At 39.0% G+C, this 17,464-nt stretch overlaps 2 long non-coding RNA genes across 2 annotated transcripts; both read left to right on the forward strand.

The window, feature by feature from the left end:
- The first annotated feature begins 324 nt into the window (after positions 1-324).
- LOC141628091 (uncharacterized) lies at positions 325-2,188 on the forward strand. The gene is made up of 2 exons (XR_012537093.1): positions 325-412; positions 1,890-2,188. It is a non-coding gene; the product is annotated as an uncharacterized LOC141628091 (long non-coding RNA).
- A 4,174-nt stretch (positions 2,189-6,362) lies between these two features.
- LOC141628096 (uncharacterized) lies at positions 6,363-8,252 on the forward strand. The gene is made up of 2 exons (XR_012537094.1): positions 6,363-6,450; positions 7,930-8,252. It is a non-coding gene; the product is annotated as an uncharacterized LOC141628096 (long non-coding RNA).
- Positions 8,253-17,464: the final 9,212 nt, after the last annotated feature.

Raw genomic sequence — 17,464 nt, forward strand, 5'->3', positions numbered from 1 at the left:
CCTATTTTAGGATAATGATGGTACAACAATCATAAGCATAGTTATTAATTTAAGTTTCAAGATATCGATTGTCTTAGAGAATCTAAGAGATGCGCTTCCAGTGATTTAAGATCAAATTATAGTTTGTATTATATTTGAATTGTTAACGATCTTGAATTATGGGCCTTTAAGCCGAGTTTGAGGTTGCCATAATAACCTTTGGGCCGTATCTATATATTGTTTTGACGCTAGTTAGGTTTATTTAAAATATAATTAAATTAATTTTCGTCTCATATTTTATATAACGATAATTCGTTAATATCGTCCTTTCACATAATTATTTTAGGTGACTCATATGTGGTTGAAGATGAAGAGTAATTTTGGGTTTTAGAAGCTTTCTCAAGTTTATTACTTGTCTCTTTGCTAGCGTAAGGTAACTATTCCGAGTTACTCGACGAATTAATGTCACATTAGTAGTTAATGTGTGCCTGTTGTTTGAAAAGTGTTTAGGTGAATGAATAATGTTAGTAGTAAAGATAATAAGGATGGTAAAATTGTGCTCATATTAATAGTTATCACATGTTAGGATAGTTTACAAAATGAAATTGTAATTAATAGGCTCAAATGAATTTTATAGCGATAATTGTAATGTTTTGTTGATTGTGCCGAAAACTGAGCCTTAGTCCCTTTGACTGATGCGATGTCGATTAATTGAGTGATTGGTCACCGCAATTTGACCCGTACTGTCGCAGGTCAGGGGTTGCGGGTAAAAATTCGGTTGGATGAAATTTTGAATGAATTAGATAGTCGGCCTTTTTCTTGTTTTAGGCCATTCATTATATTTTTATCTCACATGTGTAATTAGTTGATTTAAGTAGCTTCTTATATTGTAAAAACGGCCCTAGATTCCCCGAAGCCTTTAATTTGGTTAATATTGTTAGAATTGGAAATTGGTATTGAGGATTCTTTGGTTTATCTATTGATTAGACATTTATATAGCCTTTCACATGATAGAATATTAGATTTTATGTTGGTAAGTAGGACGTTTTGCCCTCTTAAGGTTAAGTGGGTGTCTTAATTGACTTGTGTGGTGAGTCGTGTGTGGTGTGGGCTAAAGTATTCAAGTCTGGACTAGTGGGACTAGGTCCTAGGTGAGTATTTCGGCCTTCATCATAGATAGGTCTTTATAGTCTCTGACGAGTATATGTTCACTGCTTGATAGCCTTTGTGTTCCTGACTAGTGGATTTATATCCAAGTTGGGGCATGACCTCAGGTACTTATTTTGATAGTATGGGGTCAGCTTAAGTACTAGCCAACCCTTCGGTGGTGTCCTTAGGGTACTCACTTCACTTTGTTTTAAAAAAAGTTGTGGGTCTTGGGTGCGGTGGTGTGTATCCGCATGTCTAGGTCTGCGCAGATTTTAGGCTAGGGTTGTGTTGTCTCTTGGCCATGTTTTCTTAATAGTAACCACGAGCCAAGATACCGGTTCGATTACCTTCCCTACCTCGTGGTATAGACTCGAGTTACAAAGTGACTATTGACGGTGCTAAGAACTTATGCCTGTCTTTGATATATTGTCCTTTCTTGTATGGTGATTCTATGAATCATAGAAGGTGAGATGCAAGCCGGCTATGGTTGATAGAGTTTGGATTCCTGGATGTTATGTGATTCACATGATAGTGTAGTATGAGTCGGTCTAGTTTTCACATGCTAGGACTATGTGTTGTTATATTGTTGTTCACATGATAAGCACGATTGTCTAGCATCTATATGCTAAGGCATTGTGTGATTCGTATTCATATTCTTATGTTTACATGTTATATTAATTATGACATTTCGTGGCTGGGAGAACTCGGAGTTACTCCCCACTGACGGTGGCTTTCGTATTTGTATAAAATGCGAATGACAGGTAGGTGATGCATATATGGGGTACATGGACGAGCTAGCGAGCAAAGTAACCTTGGGACCTAGACTGGTTTTATTTCATTGTGACCCTTAAACCCTTTTTGTGTCACATACATTTTAGGGACATATGTCTCCCTCTTTTTCTTTGGTTTGTACACTTTATTCTCGCAGCTTTAGCATAGTTATGTAAATTAGTCTGTTAGCATTTGCAGGTGTTGGCATCCTCCTTCTGGAAATGTTTGTGAATGGTTTAGAAAAGTTTTAAAAATGACAGGTTTTAATTAGTTGAACCAATTACAAACATATTCTGTCAGTTTTTCTGTAGAATTACGTGTTTACTTTTCCGCAATAAATGAGGGTGTCACAGTTGGTATTAGAGCATATTTGCTCCCGACGCACGTTTGTGCACCCCAATATAAATAACTTGACCTTAAAATAATAAACTTGAGAGATGGGTAGGATGGGTAGATTTAGGATCTTATGTTGTAGTCTCTTTGTGTTTGCTCTTTGTTAGGTACTAACATGTTTGTTGATTGTCATTTAATAATTGTTGCGTTCTTAGATCAATGACCGTGAACTTATTTATAGTTAATGGAGTTATTACCCTTATTATAAAAAAAATTTGAACTAAAGGTTTTGAAAATATTTTAATGTTTTTCACTGGTTTTAACGTCAATTAGTGTTAAAGCTTGTTATTGGAGACGTCTGATAATTAGTTTTATCATTTGTTGGTGTAAAAATGTATTTTTATGTCTTTGAATTGGAATATTAATGTTCTTGAGTGATCGCCAAGAGTATCTTCGTTCCATTGAAAGGACACTTATATTTTAAGAAGATCAAGTTATAGTGCCTATTGCTGAGGATTGAAGATGTGTTCAACCTTTGAAGAGTGCTTCTACTTCCTTGAAGATGTTTCTCGTTCTTTTTGTATCTCGTCTTATTCTTAATCTCTCGATGCCTATCCTTCGACTAAACCCTCTTTTCTTCTTCCTAGGAAGTTACATTTGTATCCTCCCAACGTGTCCTTTCACCCTTGCTAATCCTCCCTTAACGCCTTTTAGATAGTTCTTTTTCTTTTGTGGGATGTTAACCTTGGTTGGATAATTTGGCTTGTGGAGTTGTTTCTGGTTAACCTATAACCCCGGTTTTGAGAAGTTGTGATATTGGAAGGACTTAGGTTGAGTGTTGTTACCTTAGGAGTAAACACGGAGTAAGGTTTATGATGTGATTTTGGAAAGAGATACCTTTAGGATGTTGATAGCCATACATAAATTGATGTTACCTTATGACATTGTTGTTTGAGATTTGAGTATCTGACATTTCCTTGTTGTCTAATTTCCCTTTCTCCTTGATCATGAGCGTTACCGTTCATACCTCCTTTCCTCGCTTCATTTTGCTCCTCCTTTAAGTTTGACACTCGTATCTTGTGAAACTCTATCTTTGACATCCTTGTAATTTTGACTTCAATTTTTACCCTATGAAAGTCATTATAGCTCTCTTGTGGCTTAAGTTTGAGCTCTCTTAACATACTTTGTTTTTATGCTATCTAAGTTACTTTCCTTTTTGTACAACTTCTAAACTTTCAAGCTACCGGTTTGATTCATTCTTAAAAGTTTATGTCACTTACAAAACCTAACCTATTTTTGAAGACTTGAAAATGAAAAATTTGATTTAGTTCCCTATTCCTTCCTTGAATATAAACTCATTTATCGTAATTTTAATTACTAGACCCGAAATTTCTTTAAATTTTATCCAATTTCTATTAACCTTGATCTATTTATGACTTCTTTGTCAAAGTTTAATATTATATTTCCGGAATTTAACTCCCCTTTTAGTTTAAAGGTGAAACCTTTATTTCTACTTTGGCTTTTTGCAAAAGAACATTTGAGAAGATTACCTTTTCTTTTGATTTTAACGTTGATCGGATGTTAGAACTCGTTATTAGAAACGTTTAATAACTTGTTCTACTCTTGTCGACGAGTGATTTTCGGTTTTGAATTTGTCTTTGACTTGGAAGGTTAGCGTTCTTGTGTGCACAACAAGAGCAATTTCGTTCCATGAATGAGACTTATACTTTTGAAAACTCTTCATTAATGTTTTCGAAAGTATTTTGATTTTCGATTTATACAAATGATTTGCTTTTTGACCTTATCTTTTATTTGGAACGTGATGTTCTTGAATGCGCAACGAGAGCACTTCCGTTCCTTTGATGAGAATCTGGTTCTGTCGGAAATATTTATTTGAAACTTTTGAAAGAATTTTAATTCTTACGATAAGTGACCTTTTAAATGTTTTAGTTACCGATTTCAATTCCAGTTTTATTTTTATAACCTTTCATTTATACTTTCAAGTTTCGAGGACGAAACTTTTTAAGAGATGGGGTGATTGTAACACCCCGTATTTTATTAAGTTGGATAAAATTCTTTTAATTGCTATTTTGAATTTAATTACATCATTTAACGATTTATATATATATATATGCTTAGCTAATTAATTAATTTCATCATAATTCGATACGTTAATTTTAATAATCATTAATAAGTTTATTTAAAGTTAGTTCGAGTTTATTGAAGTTAGTTCGAGTTTATTTATTTAATAATTTCTGTTTCTTTACAAGTCTTTATGAAAGTTGTTTTAAGTGAACCCGAGATGGATTTTGGGAACAAAACCGTCCAATTAGCTATTTTGAGCTTATTTCACTAAATTAGCAATTTTTATTAATATCCGTTAGTTTCGTAAAAATCGTTAATAACTCCGATTCGAATCGAATTCCTATTATTTCCGTTAGCTGGCTAAGTTTATTTTATTTTCACTTATTAAATTTATTTATTATTGATTCCGTTTTATTACTGAGACTCTTTCTTAAACCGGTTAAATTTAACTCAAACGGTTTTAATAACGATCGAAGTTTCTTAACGACGAAGAAACGTACGTATAATAAATAGCAGGTCAAGGGCTCTTTGCCTCATTTTCATCCCCTCACGTCTACTCTTCTTCTTCTACCTTCTTTTATGTTCTTTTTTTCTCCTTTTCAACGTTTCTATTTTTAATGGATACCGACGATTCATTTCACATCCGTTTTCAACTATTTTTGTTCCATAGCGCTCCTCTCGTCATTCTCGTCATTCCGATGTAAGTAAAATTCATTTTCGTTATGTATTTTTACAAACCCATTTATATTTTTCAGCTTTATTTATTATAAGACGGTTGTACGTACTAAAATAGACGGGTTGGTAGAAGATTTGTTAGTCATAAATGATTAGTTCAATCGGAAAAAGGTAACAATGATAGGTTACTCGATATTACTTATAAAATATGTTTATTTCGGATGGCTGGTTAGTCTGTTTTATATTTGAGACGGTGTATAATTATATATAAGGATCCTTATGGATGTTAATTAGTCAGTTGTATAGTTGAGACGGTGTATACTGATATGTGGAGATGATTGAGACGGTGTTTACTGACCTCTAGGGATCATTTGGGATGCTAGCTAGTAAGTGGTATATTTAAGACGGTGTATACTGACATGTAGGGATTGTTTTGGGATGCTATTTGGGATTTTAACTGCGATTGTATTGTGTCTAACTGTAAGAAGGGTGGCTATGGGTAGTCGAGTGGTGGTCGTGTTCCAATAGGTTCAAAGAGAAGCTAAGGTTATACGATTATGGTAATCAATAAAGGATTTTACGTGAATTACCAAATTTGGTGTAACAATTGACAGTGTGGGAGATTGTGTTTTGTAGGTGAGGTATAAGAGATTATTGTGCATATGTCATACACGTTTAAAGGCACTAAGTTAAGATTTGGATTATGAATTTTTGTATTGTGTTTTGTCGTCGATCTCTCTGACTTTGACTCGTGAGTGAGTAGCTTAGAATTCTACTCTAAGTGTTGAACACGGTTCTTTGATCCTTTGACAATATCGATATTGAAATTGAGATGGAAATCTTGTTACTATGGAGTATTATATTTTGAGACGGAGTAATGAGTTAGACGGAGTAGTGAGTTGAGTTGAGCATTTGTTAATTATTGGGTCGAGATAGTATATTATATTATGGAATTAGAAGGAGTTGGAATAATAAGTGTTTGTGGGTTTAGTATGTTGACATGGCAAAGTTAGATAAAGAATAAGACTTGATCTATTTAGTTAACCTCCTATTTTAGGATAATGATGGTACAACAATCATAAGCATAGTTATTAATTTAAGTTTCAGTATACGATTGTCTTAGAGAATCTAAGAGATGCGCTTCCAGTGATTTAAGATCAAATTATAGTTTGTATTATATTTGAATTGTTAACAGTACTGAATTATGGGCCTTTAAGCCGAGTTTGAGGTTGCCATAATAACCTTTGGGCCGTATCTATATATTGTTTTGACGCTAGTTAGGTTTATTTAAAATATAATTAAATTAATTTTCGTCTCATATTTTATATAACGATAATTCGTTAATATCGTCCTTTCACATAATTATTTTAGGTGACTCATATGTGGTTGAAGATGAAGAGTAATTTTGGGTTTTAGAAGCTTTCTCAAGTTTATTACTTGTCTCTTTGCTAGCGTAAGGTAACTATTCCGAGTTACTCGACGAATTAATGTCACATTAGTAGTTAATGTGTGCCTGTTGTTTGAAAAGTGTTTAGGTGAATGAATAATGTTAGTAGTAAAGATAATAAGGATGGTAAAATTGTGCTCATATTAATAGTTATCACATGTTAGGATAGTTTACAAAATGAAATTGTAATTAATAGGCTCAAATGAATTTTATAGCGATAATTGTAATGTTTTGTTGATTGTGCCAAAACCGAGCCTTAGTCCCTTTGACTGATGCGATGTCGATTAATTGAGTGATTGGTCACCGCAATTTGACCCGTGCACTGTCGCGGGTGGGGTTGCGGGTAAAAATTTGGTTGGATGAAATTTTGAATGAATTAGATAGTCGGCCTTTTTCTTGTTTTAGGCCATTCATTATATTTTTATCTCACATGTGTAATTAGTTGATTTAAGTAGCTTCTTATATTGTAAAAACGGCCCTAGATTCCCCGAAGCCTTTAATTTGGTTAATATTGTTAGAATTGGAAATTGGTATTGAGGATTCTTTGGTTTATCTCTTTGATTAGACATTTATATAGCCTTTCACATGATAGAATATTAGATTTTATGTTGGTAAGTAGGACGTTTTGCCCTCTTAAGGTTAAGTGGGTGTCTTAATTGACTTGTGTGGTGAGTCGTGTGTGGTGTGGGCTAAAGTATTCAAGTCTGGGACTAGGCGGGACTAGGTCCTAGGTGAGTATTTCGGCCTTCATCATAGATAGGTCTTTATAGTCTCTGACGAGTATATGTTCACTGCTTGATAGCCTTTGTGTTCCTGACTAGTGGATTTATATCCAAGTTGGGGCATGACCTCAGGTACTTATTTTGATAGTATGGGGTCAGCTTAAGTACTAGCCAACCCTTCGGTGGTGTCCTTAGGGTACTCACTTCACTTTGTTTTAAAAAAGTTGTGGGTCTTGGGTGCGGTGGTGTGTATCCGCATGTCTAGGTCTGTGCAGATTTTAGGCTAGGGTTGTGTTGTCTCTTGGCCATGTTTTCTTAATAGTAACCGCTGAGCCAAGATACCGTTTCGATTACCTTCCCTACCTCGTGGTATAGACTCGAGTTACAAAGTGACTATTGACGGTGCTAAGAACTTATGCCTGTCTTTGATATATTGCCCTTTCTTGTATGGTGATTCTATGAATCATAGAAGGTGAGATGCAAGCCGGCTATGGTTGATAGAGTTTGGATTCCTGGATGTTATGTGATTCACATGATAGTGTAGTATGAGTCGGTCTAGTTTTCACATGCTAGGACTATGTGTTGTTATATTGTTGTTCACATGATAAGCACGATTGTCTAGCATCTATATGCTAAGGCATTGTGTGATTCGTATTCATATTCTTATGTTTACATGTTATATTAATTATGACATTTCGTGGCTGGGAGAACTCGGAGTTACTCCCCACTGACTGTGGCTTTCGTATTTGTATAAAATGCGAATGACAGGTAGGTGATGCATATATGGGGTACATGGACGAGCTAGCGAGCAAAGTAACCTTGGGACCTAGACTGGTTTTATTTCATTGTGACCCTTAAACCCTTTTTGTGTCACATACATTTTAGGGACATATGTCTCCCTCTTTTTCTTTGGTTTGTACACTTTATTCTCGCAGCTTTAGCATAGTTATGTAAATTAGTCTGTTAGCATTTGCAGGTGTTGGCATCCTCCTTCTGGAAATGTTTGTGAATGGTTTAGAAAAGTTTTAAAAATGACAGGTTTTAATTAGTTGAACCAATTACAAACATATCCTGTCAGTTTTTCTGTAGAATTACGTGTTTACTTTTCCGCAATAAATGAGGGTGTCACAGAACTGTTTGCAATCGAAGGTAAATCATCCGACCACACAAACCGACCAACTACTCTAGGAGAAATATGAGCTAAAGCATGCGCCACACCATTGTTCGTGCGACTAGTATAAGATCATGAAATGGAAACAAACGCAGAACGTAAAGATAAAATATCATCTAAGACTAAAGAAAAAACTAACGCTTCTTCTTGTGGAATCCTTTTTTAACGCTTCAATAACAGTGATACAATCACTCTCTAGGATGACCTTCTCATGACCTCTTCTCGCCGCTTCCTTGACACCTTCCAGAACCGCAGCTGCTTCCGCTAAGAGGGGATCCCATTCCTGCACCAAAACTGACGTAATACCCCAACAGACCCTTCTCATCTCGACACACCACTCCCAGGCTCACCCATGCCCCTCCTTAACACCTGCATCGACATTCACCTTCACACACCCATCTCTCGGTGCACACCACCCCGCACGCGCAATCAGGCCCCCACTCCCTTGCCCCTCCTCCCTTCCCCTCTCCCTTATACACCCGCCACCACCTATCTCTTCCACCACATCCCTGGCACGACGAACCACCTCCCTATGATCAACCGTCTCCAAGTAAAAAATGACCTTATTACGATGTTCCCATAATGTAACACCCCCATATTCAGAGGAGCCTTAACTAGGCCTTCCTTAGCATATAAGGGCGTTACCATCTCGGTTGCCCGAGGTAAGTAATCATCAAAAGTCGATAAAAGAACATTTATAGTTACATTATAAGCGTTACAACCAACTTAACAAAACAAAGGTACAACTCATTGTCTACATACTAATACTATCAAATCTCGTGAAGACTCATCCCTGCCCGGACTCCAGCTATCAACAACATCAACACCTGCTAAGACAGACTGCTCACCATAAGGGATCACGTCAGACACATAGAAACAACAAGACAACCACACAAGGTAAGTACTGAGATAAGACATGACAATACCAACAACATCTACCAATACAACACAACACAATCAAACACACACACGAGCACACCCACTCCGATCAATCTCCGTCACCGACTGTCCACTGGACCAGCCCTGCCAGTGGGGGACCGCAGCCGTTCCCACCTAAGCCCCGCTCATCATACCGAGCGATAACTTTGTCCCATTAATGTGCACATCCCCTCCCGTGGCGGGTTCCACGGAGGGCGAAACTAGGGCGTGAAGCCACTCTCGCAAGTGACTCCACTCAGCCGAGAACGCATCTCGAGATCTAGAGACAAACAATCACAGACAGCTGCAATAGAACACAACCAACAAACTGTATATACCGACCGACCACCGTATCTATGCTGCCACACAAACACAACCACAATACAACCACAACAACCGACACGCTAGACCATCTACAAAACTGAGTAGGCGAACCTACCTTTAAGCAATTGCAACCTTTCCATGCCAATCATACGAAACATCCAGCAGTCAAGCAACACCTATATCCACAACACAATCATCTATCACTAGCAAGCAAACCCTAACTGCAAAGACAAGGATACGGATGATGACGACGACATACCTACAAGGAGAAACCCGGCAAAAGACCGCTACCCGACTCAAATAACGCTCTCCTAAGGCACAAGAACCTTCAAAGGCTTCCTTGGAGGTTATATGGTGAAGGGAAGGGAAAGAGGCGACCTAAGGATCTGAAGAAATGAGGCGGAAATGGTTTGCGGATATAACAAAACGCGATTATAAACCCTCGCTGAAAACCCGTTACTCGATACCTAGTTTGAGGTTGGTTGCATCTCCAATCGACTCGGACAACCACGCCGAAACCATTACTGTTGATTTTGCTTTAACAGCTTATGGAAAGCAACATGGAATGGGTATGGCTAGGATTGGTGCAACGGCTGTACAATGGAGTAGTGTGGCAGCCGTTGTTAGCCATGCGTTGAGTAGAGTTATTAGAATGTTCACATAGTCTGACTTTGGTTCGTTCCCAATTAAAAAATATTTATATTTTTGTCTTTTTTTTTTTATTTTGTTTTATCTAGTTAGGTGTTAATTATGGAATGTCATTATGTTAGAAGTTATTATTAAGTACCTCTAATGAATTTACTACGGGTTTATTTTTATTTTGTCGTCTAATTACTGCGTATTTCGTTTTATTTTACGTAAAAACTAGTTTGTTTATTTAATATTGGATGGGTTGAAGTTTAACCCCAAGAATTTTTGTTCATGATGGGGCATATTCTGCACCCGCTGACCGAGTCAACATATTGAGCAAGGTCAAAGCTAAAAGACAGCAAGTCAACACATTGACGGCCTAACAAGCGCGACTGCCCGACTGTCACTTGGTCTCGGTCCGGCAACTAGCCGGCCGAGAAGCATATCCGCGTACTCACATCCAGTCCCCTCGGCATGGAGTCAACCAGGCCAGCCGGCCTGCCATGGGTCCCTCGGCCGAGGGTAGAACAGTCTCTCCACCTGCTCTGCCACTTGGCCACTTGGCCGCTACGTGACAAAAGGTGAAAGTCTATAAATACTCAACTTCTCTCATTGAGAAAAGGATCCGAAAACTATCTCACAATCCACTAATCTGGTATAAACTCCCTTATCTCTCTACAATATTGTTAGGCCCAGTTTAGCCTGGTCTGATCATAGCCTAGTCCGACCCTACTAGGCTGATTAAGGCAACCTAGAACCGGACAAGTCTTACTACTATAAAGCCGTTAAAGAACATCACAACAAGAAGGCTACTAAATCCTGGCAGAAAGGCTTGATGGTAAATACGAAATAACCTTGCGAGTATTCAAATAAGTTGGATTGAGAAGATAAGTCAGAAATACAGTTGTATGGGCCAATAAATCGTGCCCTATTTTCAAGGAAGACCAAGTCCAAACCATGAGACTACATCATCTATGAATCAAGACGGGAAAAGCTATAGATTGGTTGAGGATAGAACGGGTCAAGCGAATTAATTGGGAGCGTGCCCTACTAATCCGAATGCTCTCAACAAAGAGGGGAACGTTGAAGATCAATCCAACGTTATCATTTGAGAACTATAAATAGTAGAATCTAAACAATTGTAAAGGCATTCAATTTTTTAGTTGATTATCTTATACTTTATCTCTTTTTACTCCTGAATACTCAGATATACATAATATTGTACTCAGCTTATCAAGATAATAAAAAACGTTATTTCTTATACTTAATTCTTCCTTTGTTATTCACTCATATTATTCCTAACATATAGAACTAGATACCCAAATTACTCTTTAATAAAGCCGGATCCGTACAGGGAAAATCCTGCTAAAACAATTGGCGCCCACCGTGGGGCATCTAGTTCTTCAACCAATAAAATTCTCCTTATCATCTTTCATTTAATATTCACACACAAAAATGGTGGAACTCACCGCAGAACAACAATTAGCGGCTGCCCTGGCCAAAATCAAAGAATTGGAAACAATCCAAGAGAAGGCAGCTCAGGCTGAAGCAGAAATCAATAGGCTGAAGGAATATGAGTCTAGCCTGAAGAAGAAATTGGAAAATCAGGCTTCGGGCTCCAAGACCAGATTCGAACCAGGAACCCCATTCTCATCCATTATCAAAAACATTGACTTCTCTAATTTTGGAACCCCGGAGAAGGACACATTATCCTCAAGCACTCCAACCATTCCCAATGATGAGACAAACAAAATGAAGCGGAATAATGATGGCTATGCTTCAGGAAATCCAAAAACTCCACAACAAAATAGAAAATATACCCGGAGTGCCGGACCACAGTGGGTGAAGTAGAAGTTGATGACTTTGCGATTCACCCTTTGCGATGAAATTGCAAAGATTGATCTCCCAAGAAATTTACTTGTTCCATCCATGAGAACTTATGATGGAACCTCCGATTCACAAAATCATGTTGCCATATTCAAACAAAAAATGTTGGTCGCCTCAATACCCGGTGAACTCGGGCAAGTCTGCATGTGCAAAGGCTTTGGCACAACCCCGACCGAGCAAACATTACAATGGTTCATCAATCTCCCAAATGGAGGTATCAAGAATTTTGCGAAATTGATCAATGCCTTCAATCAACAATTTGCAAGCAAAGAGAGATATGGCCAAGAGACCCGAAGAACTGTTCGGGGTAAAGCACTTTCTGAAGAATCTCTCAAAGAATTCCTGGCCAGATTTGTCAAAGAAAAGGTGGCCATTCCCGGATGCGATGAAGAAACAATGGTAGAAGCATTCGACAAGGAGTCCCTTGCTGACGACATCTATGCAGATCTGACCAAGAAAGCATGTCCAACCTTTGCCACTGTTCAATCCATCGCCTTAGAGCATGTCAGATTAGAAGAAGACCTCAACTTCAGGACGAACTCATCCGGAGGAAAGCAAGGCTATGGACATACTAACAGAAAAGCTCCTACCGAGAAAGGAGGCAATCCCGGTCGAAGTACCCTATTCCAGGCCCGAACGACCAAGTCAATATGGCACAAGAACATAAAGGTAACCTTTCTAGCCTTCCAACTATTCCTGAATATAACTTCTCTATTAATACTGCAGGATTAATCAAACGCCTGGAAAACCTGGGAGATACAGTCAGATGGCCAAAGAAATCCGACAACCCCAGGAAAGATCCAACAAGATGGTGTGACTTCCATCGGGACATCGGACACACCACGAAGAATGCATCCACTCGGGAAACAGTGGCATATCTTCTAAAGAAAGGCTACTTAAAAGACATAATCCAAAGCAGCCAAAGAACAAAGATGAAGGACAAAACAAGAGAGACCCGGAAAAGCGAGAGAGATCCTCCTCCTCCTCCTCCCATCTATGAAGTCAAATTCATAAATGGAGGATCAGAAATCTGTGGACTGACCAGCTCAGCCGCCAAAAGAATATCCAGGGAATCCAGACTCCAACCTCCTCCCAGGCCCAAGCCGTTGCCTGCTATTACCTTTGATGACTCGGATCTGCAAGGAATATCAAATCTACACCATGACAGTCTGGTAATCACCATGCAAATCGGCACAGCAAAGGTGTCAAGAATCCTGATAGACGGAGGCAGCTCAATCAACCTAGTGATGCTTGACGTCCTTAAAGCTATGAAGATAGACGAAGGGAAGATCATCAAGAAATCCAGCGTCCTGGTTGGATTCAGTGGAGAAACAAAGAACACCTTGGGAGAAATCAGCTTGCCTACCTATGTGGAAGGCGTGGCTTCATATGAGAGATTTGGAGTAATGGATTGCCTATCCTCGTATAATGTAATCCTGGGCAGACCATGGATCCACAATGTCAAAGCAATCCCATCAACATACCATCAATGTGTGAAAATTCCAACGAGAATGGGGATAACCACCATCGAGAGGAGAACAAAGGACGGCTCGGAATGCTACACTCGGGCTTTGAAACCCTCAAAGTCAGGTAAGTCCCTTGCATAGCAATTAAAGTCACCTGTCAGGGAAGAATATATAGCACAAACACAGATGGAAACAGGAGAAGTCACATTAGACCCAGAATTCCCTGACAGGAAAGTACTTGTAGGGTCAGATGCACCCGACTCAATCAGACCAAATCTGGTCAGCTTTCTCAAAACTAAAATGTCTTGTTTTGCTTGGTCACATTTTGATATGACTGGTATAGATGCTGATGTTATTACTCATAAGTTGAACATTGACAAATCCTTTAAGCCCATGTACAAAGAAAAGAGAAAGAAAATTTGCTTTGCAGAGAGGCATGAAATCATCAACCAAGAAGTTGACAAGCTACTGGACATGGGAATGATCAGGGAAGTAATGTACCCTGACTGGCTTGCAAACGTGGTAGTCGTCCAAAAGAAAAATGGCAAATGGAGAGTCTGTGTAGATTACACCGACTTAAACAAAGCCTGCCCAAAAGATCCATTTCCCCTACCACACATCGATGCAATGGTAGATGCCACTGCAGGCCACGAAATGTTGACATTCATGGATGCCTCCAGTGGTTCAATCGATAAAAATGCACCCAGCAGACCGGAAAGCACGACTTTCATCACCGAAAGAGGTATATATTGTTATACTGCTATGCCCTTTGGATTAAAAAATGCAGGTGCAACCTACCAAAGGCTAGTCAACATGATGTTCAAAGACCAGATAGGAGACACCATGGAAGTCTACATAGATGACATGGTAGTCAAATCAAAAAAGCCAGAAGACCACGTCAAAGACCTGGAAGTAGCCTTTCAAATACTGGAAAAATTCAATATGAAGCTCAACCCACAAAAATGCCACTTCGGAGTCTCAGCAGGCAAATTCCTGGGCTACATGGTGACAAAAAGAGGAATAGAAGTTAGCCCTGAACAGATCAAAGCTATCCTGGAGCTAGAACCACCAAAAACAGTCAAAAAGACATACAAAAGTCGATCGGAAGAATAGCAGAAACCCTGAACAGATTCATTTCAAGATCATCAGAAAGATGCAAATCGTTTTATAACCTGCTAAGGAAGAACAAGGACTTTCAATGGACCCCGATCATCAGGCGCCTTTGAAGACCTGAAAATATATCTATCCTCTCCCCCTTGCTTTGGCAAAACCAGTCAAAGATGAACCCCTGACAAGTATATCTATCGATCCACAGAATCTATGCTGTCGGTGCGATCCTGTCAAAGAAGCAGACGGACAACAAGACACCACATGTCTATTATGTAAGTAAAAGTCTACTTGGATGCGAGAGATCGGGTATGGTCTACTTGAAAAATATGTTTTAGCTTTAATCATGAGTTGCACAAAATTGAGACCATATTTTGAAAGTCACCCTATAATAGTCGAACCAATCTCCCTATCAAGTCCGTACTTAGGAAACCGAATTGTCCTGGACGAATGTGCAAATGGTCGATCCAGCTAAGCACATACAATATAACATTTGAGCCAAGGACAATTAATTAAGTCACAAGCATTAGTTGATTTTGTGGCTGATTTTAGTCCGACCCTAGAACCCGACCTAATAAAAGAAGTGAATAAACCGACCAACGACCAAACAGGACCTAGAATGGACCCTATTTGTCGATGGTGCGGGCCAACATGAGGGGCACAGGACTGGGGTTAGTACTAAAATCGCCACAGGGGGATAAGATAGTACAGGCTATAAGTTGTGCATTTGAGGCCACCAACAATGAGGCAGAATATGAAGCCCTGATAGCCGGATTAAAGGTATGTATCGACCTTGGTGTGCAAAACCTAAAGGTACGTACTGATTCCCTTCTTATCTCCAACCAAGTAAATGGGATATATACTGCAAAAGACTCCAAAATGATACTTTATCTGGACATTGTCCGAATTTTAAAAGAAAAATTTAGAAATTTTAATATTGACCAAATTCCCAGGGATTTGAATACCCAGGCCGATGCCTTAGCCGGCCTAGGATCCAACTTTAGTCCCCTTGACTTCGACAAAATACCCATCGTGCATTTATTAGAACCTGCAATAAATAAACAAGATGAAAGTTTCCCAATCTATATTGCTAATTCTTGGACAAAACCTTACTATGATCACAACAGGGAATCCTTCCCTTAAATAAGCAAGATGCCAGAGCACTAAAAATAAAAGCGCTTCATATACTATTATTGACAACGTGCTTTTTAAGAAATCGCAGGGCGGGCCGTACCTCGGATGCCTGGAACCACGGAAGGCGAGCAGATATTATCAGAAATCCATGAAGGATACTGTGGAAATCAAAAAGGTGGAAGAAGCCTGGCAAGCAAAGTACTCGAAAAAGTTATTATTGGCCTACCTTGAGAGCCGATTGCCTGGATTTTAGCTCTAAATGCAAAGCTTGTCCGATTCACGGACCATATATCCATCACCATCCAAGAATTACATTCCATATCCGCACCCTGGCCATTTATGAAGTGGGGCATGGATATAGTAGGAAAACTACCTCAAGCACCCGGACAGAAAGTTTTCATGCTAGCAATGACGATTACTTCTCCAAGTGGATAGAAGGCTGAATCATACGGGCAAGTTAAGGAGAAAGATGTCATAGCATTCATCAAACACAACATCATATGTAGATATGGCATCCCCTCTGAAATAGTATGCGACAATGGCACACAATTTGTGGGAAAAAGAACAAGAAATTTTTACGTGCTCAATGGAACATCAATTTGGTAACATCCACACCAGGATATCCAAAAGCCAACGGTCAGGCAGAATCCAGTAATAAAGTGGTAATCAGCTGCATAAAGAAAAAGCTGGAAAGAACAAAAGGTAGATGGGCTCAAGAGCTCCCCCCAGTCCTTTGGGGTGACAGAACCACGCCTAAAACATCCACCGGCCAAACCCCTACTCCTTGGTCTATGGATGTGAAGCGATAATCCCTACCGAGGTGGACATCCCATCAGCCAGATGTAGCCTGAACACAACAACAAACAATATACCTCTAATGGAAGATAGCCTGGACTTAACAGAAGAGCTAAGAGATGCGACAAACATCGATTAGCGAATATATCAAAAAAGAGTTGCAAGAAGCTACAACAAGACTCAAAGCCGGGTATTCGGGGTAGGAGACCTTGTTCTCAGGAAAGTATTCCAAAACACAAAAGAAAAGAATGCTGGCAAATTGGCCCCAACCTGGGAAGGTCCCTACCTAATTGACTCAATAGTCGGCCAGGGAGCATACAGATTACAAACCCTGGAAGGCGAGATGATCCCAAGAGCTTGGAACATTGCACACCTAAAATTATTTCACATATAAAATATATCTCCCGGTTCAGGTATAATTTTCGTGTTCACATTTCCTGCCTAGCTAGATATGAAATTACATGTATGATACTTGCCATTACGTGAATAAATGCAATATATGATTTCTTCAAAAAATTGCGTGCCAAAGTACTAATCTATGTTCCCATATCTTTACCAAGTAGAATCTTCAATACTTGTTTTTACATACTGCATTTTATTTAAAACAAATCTTGAAGATTGGGGCTACCCCACCAACATTTAACTAATACCCAACTGATATCCAAAATTCGGTTGCAAAACAGAACCTTATAATACCGAGCTCAACATAACATACAAACCTGGAAAATCTATTCCTGGATCAGATGACATAAATGGGTCATAAGCCCTCCCAGGCACAGGCAAGGGACATAAGCCCTCCAGGACAGTGCAACAACCCCACCCATAACACATTAAATCGGCGGATCCAAGATAAAAACTGCCTTTGATCCAA

Source organism: Silene latifolia, chromosome 2 (genome assembly GCF_048544455.1).
Source record: "Silene latifolia isolate original U9 population chromosome 2, ASM4854445v1, whole genome shotgun sequence".
NCBI classification, from domain to species: domain Eukaryota; kingdom Viridiplantae; phylum Streptophyta; class Magnoliopsida; order Caryophyllales; family Caryophyllaceae; genus Silene; species Silene latifolia.